The sequence below is a fragment of the Miscanthus floridulus genome, unplaced genomic scaffold, assembly GCF_019320115.1.
Source record: "Miscanthus floridulus cultivar M001 unplaced genomic scaffold, ASM1932011v1 fs_158_1_2, whole genome shotgun sequence".
Lineage (NCBI taxonomy): Eukaryota > Viridiplantae > Streptophyta > Magnoliopsida > Poales > Poaceae > Miscanthus > Miscanthus floridulus.
The window spans coordinates 31758-37038 of NW_027096294.1; the positions used below are offsets into that span (position 1 = coordinate 31758).

The 5281-nt window shown below is 50.6% G+C and overlaps 1 pseudogene; it reads left to right on the forward strand.

The window, feature by feature from the left end:
- Positions 1 to 2758: 2758 nt before the first annotated feature.
- On the forward strand, positions 2759 to 3855 carry LOC136530576 (NRR repressor homolog 1-like; annotated as a pseudogene).
- The last annotated feature ends 1426 nt before the right edge of the window (positions 3856 to 5281 follow it).

Consider the following 5281-nt stretch of genomic DNA (forward strand, 5'->3'; position numbering starts at 1 on the left):
TTGGGTGAACGGAGCTGAGATCGTCTCTAGGAGGGACAAATTCTTGGGTAGACCGAGCGTAATTTTTTATTGGCCCCTTACTGTAGAGAAGAGATTTTGGGTCGTGTAAGGCCGCCGTGATGCTTTCGGCGCAAGCGCCTGGAGACGTGTGACCGGACCACGAATCATGGAGATGGAGCCCGGGCCCCGGCCCGAGGTTTTCCTGACCGACCGGCGTCATGCGAAGGTCGTCACTAATGAATCTGGCGATGACGTCGCAGCCAAGTCGTCACCAGAAGCAAGGAGCAGAGCACGACGGCATATTCTCTTCTGTCTTCTCTTCGTCGAGGTTTCTCTATGGTTGCGAGCAGACCAGCCTGTCGTGGAGATCTGCGATGCCCAATAATACCACTACTGGGATTGGGAATGGACGACCCCAGGGAACTTTCATTACAACGGATTAGTAATAAATAATTGTTGGTATAATAATCTAGCTCGGCCAAGAACGCAATGCAAGGAATACGTGCGAATAAATTGGACACGGAAGGGAGATAATGGCACTGGCCACTACCATCTCCAGCTGCTGCCTGCTCAAATAAGTAATCAGCGTGTTGCTCTCTTTTAATAAATTCGACAGGATGGTACTCGATGCATTGCGTATCGCTCGTTGGCTCATTGGCTCCCGTCGTTAATGCGCGAGTCGCGGTGGTAGGTAACCGTACCATTCTTATAGTAATTTGCACGCGTAAGGTATAACCATTTGGGATATGGACGGATATTCTTCACACTTGTATTTGTTTTCATTCCCATTTTAAATCATAGTTGGATATGGATACCGGACAAATATGAACAAATGTACAGCGGCGGAGCACGGTGCCAATGCAAACAAATGTGTATGTATCAAATATAGTAGAACAAGAAAACAGATTCAGACAATGTCAGTCACATATAATTCTTCAGATATTGAGCAAAGGCAACAACCATGTACATCACATGTTTTCAATTCTTCAAGACGCTTTAGTAAAACACTAAAAACTTATAAATTCTCTCGTATTAAAAACATTTTGGTCAAAAGGCTGAAATTATTAGAAAATTTTAGATATTTTTTGCAACAAAAGTCATGAATGGAAATTTGTATTTTCTCAATTTATTGTGAGTTTATTAAAAAAATTTAGTGCAGTTTTTTAAAAGACATGGGCCAGCGGTGGGCGAGCGACGGCCACAAGCAACCCCTCCTTGGTGCTCGTCTGGAGCATATGGGCCCCTCGGTGTCCTTGTCTGCTGGGCTGCGTGGGTTGTGGTGCTCCATGTGTCCCTACCGAGGTCTCACAATGATGTGGCGAGGGCGTCTGGCTGCGGTGTTGCCCGGGTGATGTGCCGCCTGGCTGTCATGGTGGTTTTTTGGCGAAAGTCTTGCTCGACTCGCTACCAGTGTCGGCGGCCATGGCGTCCTCGGGCGTCATGTTCCTCCCATCCTTGAAGGTGTCGCTGAAAAACCACTCCTCACCGGACCTGGCCGTCGGATCTGGGTTTAGGGTTCGCTCCTGTGTGGCTACACAGGTGGATTGGGCAGGGCCCTTTGCAGTGGCGGTTCCTGGGTGAAAGCCATGTTCGGCCACTAGCCGGAGCTGGCGGCGATGGCGCCCCAACATCATGTTCCTCCTTGGAGACATCACTATAGGACCACTGCTCTAGTCTTGTGCCTTGGTCTTTGTGGCCTTCTATCGTTGCCCCACGAGTTCACCGCTATTCGTGGTCCTTCAAGAGTTGCCGGTCCACGTTGAAGCTCCATGTCGTGCCTATGTGTGTGCTTATCGTCCATCTTCGCAATGGTTGGTCCTACGTTTGGATCATCTTGACGGATGCTTTGCCGCCGTCGTTGAACTTTTGTGGCAAATGCTTTGCTGCTACCATATCTTTCTCGGGGGATACTTGACCACCATTGGTCTCTTCCTAATGGATGCTTTGCTGCCAGCGTCGCTTCAGTCTCTGCTGGTGCTTTGCTATCGAGATCGTGCTCCTGTGGCCGATGCTTTACCATCGTGGTCGTTTGGGGCTCCCCTTGGGTGGATGCTTTTCCACTTATGTTTGTGGATGTCCATGTCTGGCTGCTTTGGGTGGATGATTTGCCACCACATGTTTAGTTTCCCTGTAGGCAACCATTGTGACGATGTCTTTAATTTTCAAAGGAGTATGCTTGTTGAGTGTCGTGGCTAAGGGTCTCCTCGTGCTTGTTCTTCATGTTCTTTGTGTCTAATAGTAATCCTTGGATTACCGTTGACTCAACTTGTACTAAGACTTCTACCTCCTCTTAATAAATACGTGTCTCAAGGACACGGTCACGAAAAAACCCTTAGAGAATTCTTTACACATTAGAGACACACGCTCACAAACCCAAATTTAAAAGAGTGTATAATAATAATAAAAAACACATGACACATATTTTTGATCGATGTGAGTATTCCATCTTAAACCAAATGCGAATGCAGATTTGAACTTGGGTAGGAGTCGTAGCACGATTTGAACTTATGCCGTGCACAGAGCAGCTTAATTAGGTAGGCGGCTAATCCGGAATGCCCTATGCTTCGTGCAATTACCGTTCAATTAGCAAGTGATTGACCCTCAGGATCCAGCAGCGTCAACGTTTAGCACGTTTCTTCGATGGTTTAATGCTGGTAATTGTTAACATGGAACAAACAAATACAATCCACGCATCCAGCATAAGAAGGAACGCGCGGCATGCTGCTGTCGTGGTGCTGGCGTGCGCCACATAGGAGTATTCTTCGCTTCTACTCCCACGTCGCGAAACACGCAAGGGATCCTTATTAATAAATCCCTCGCCATTCTTCGACATCTCATCGTCGCCATCGCCACTCTCCGCATCCAGCAGCAACCAGCTCAACACTCGCGTCATTGTTAAGACCACACTACCCCCGAGCTGCAGCAAGGCTCACAGCTAGCGTGGCCAGCACCCAGCAGCATGGATGGCGCCCCGACCCCGAAAGCAGGCAGCGGCGGGAAGGCTGGGCTGCCCGTGCCGGCCAGGATCGACGCCGGCGCCGGCGCCGCCACGCCTTCTGCTCAAGTGACTAGGAAGGCGACGACGTTGCCTGGGCCCGCTGCGGGTGCGTCTCACGCGCCCGCGGCGGCAACGGCAGCCCCAGGCGGAGAGAGCAACGGCGGCGGCAGTGGCGGCGAGGAGGACAACGACGAGCAGGTGGATTGGTTCTATTCGCTTCTGGACAACATCCGGGCCATGCGGGGCGCGTACGGGTCCGGCTCCGGTGCTGGGGCTTTGGACGACGGCGTCGACACAGGTGGTGGCGGCGGGGCGAGGGTGAAAAGGGTGCGGCGCTCGGAGCCGCCGTGGAGGCCGGCTTCAGGCTGGAGGACTTCGAGGAGCCAAAAAAGACTCCGACGTCGCGCCGTGCGCCAGGAGGACGCGCGGGCAGGAGGCAGAGGCGGACGGCGAGGGGAGCGGCGGAGCGCGCCCAGACGTCGCCGCGGTAGTGCGTGTACGGCTCGACAGCGCGGCAGAAAGAGCGTGTGACGTGCGACCAATCCGTCAGCTGTACTCCTGTACTGTTACTGTTCTTGGGTGTGAATTTGCCGTGTTCGTACGAAATCTGGTCAAAGAAGAAAACGTAAGACAGGTGTGTGAGTTGCCATGAAAAACGGGCGTGATTTCAGAGCTTTAGGCTGATTTCGCCTGATTAACCGTGTTTCTGTGAGAGAGAATAAGTTAAAGTGACGGTAGGTATAGCACGTTAGTGCCCACTGTCACGCGGCGAACGGCCCTGAAAGGATCACGATGCCCAAGAGGAGAGGTAAATTGGACTAATTCTAAATTTTCTTGCAATAATCAAATCCTACGGATAGCCCAATTAACCCCTTGTGCCTAGAAAAGTGTTTCTATCAAACTAACGCACAAAGGACTTGCAACCTATGTTCCAAACTTACTCTAGCATGACAATTCTATGAATGTAAAGACAAGTATTGAATTGCTCAAAGTAAATACTCAAAGTAAATGCTCAAAGTAAAGAGAGAGAGAGAGGAACGTGACGATGTTTTGTCGAGGTATTGGAGAGTCGTCATTCCCTACTAGTCCTCGTTGGAGCACCCGCGTAAGGGTGTAGCTCCTCCTTGATCCGCGCAAGGATCAAGTGCTCTCTACGGGTTGATTCTTCGACACTCCGTCGCAGCAAATCACCCAAAGCCGTTCACAACTTGAGTTGGGTCACCCACAAGCTCCGTCGAGGGATCACCAAGCTCCCAATCACCACCAAGCCATCTAGGTGATGGCGATCACCAAGAGTAACAAGCATGAACTCTCACTTGACCACGCGAAGCCTAATGAGAAGATGGATGCACACTTAGCTACTCTTGATTCACTAATGAGGCTACTCTCTTGGATTCTCAAATCTCAATCACCTCACTAGGACCTTGCTCTTTTTAGCACTCACAAACGTGTTTCTTAGCTGTTGGAATGAGCAAAAGTGACTCCACACATGAGTGGAGCTTCTATTTATAAGGCAGCCTGAAAAACGAACCGTTATGAGCTTCTGCGGGATGACCGAACGCTCCGGTCATGTTGACCGGACGCTCCGGTCAGTTCAACTCGTGAACCAGTAAAAATGAGTTGACCGGACACTGGCAGGGTCCGGTTAGCACTGATCGGACGCGTCCGGTCGCATTAAACCCTTACTAGACTCGATCGGATGCTGAACCCTCAGGGTCCGGTCAGTACTGACCGGACGCGTTCGGTCGCAGATTCCCTTCTCTGGAACCTTACTGGAGTTGATCGGACGCTGCCTTCCAGCGTCCGGTCACTTGACCTCTCCAGCGTCCGGTCGCACCGAACGCAGACTGCTGATCAAATGAACTGACCAGACCCTGCGGCCAGCGTCCGGTCGCACCAGGGCCAGCGTCCGGTCAGCATTTGACCCTCCATTCACTTTCAACTCTCGATCATATGTGAATGAAGTTTGCTCCAAAGGATCTTAGGCATTCATAGGAGCTACCTAGAGCTAGTTTTAACACGTGTGCACCACACCTAACTCACTAGACTCAACTAGGTCAAGCTACTCGTCCATACCCCCCTTAATAGTACGGCCAAAGGAAAAACAAAGTCCTAAACTACTCTAAGTGTCACTCCAACTCCAATCGACACTTAGAACTAGTCATCCTTAACCTTGTCGTCCATCCTTAGAAAACTGAAACGATTTCCATCGTAGGGGCATGACAACTTTGATTGCCCAATCGATCTCCATTACCATGACCTAACTTAATTGCATCTGCAAAA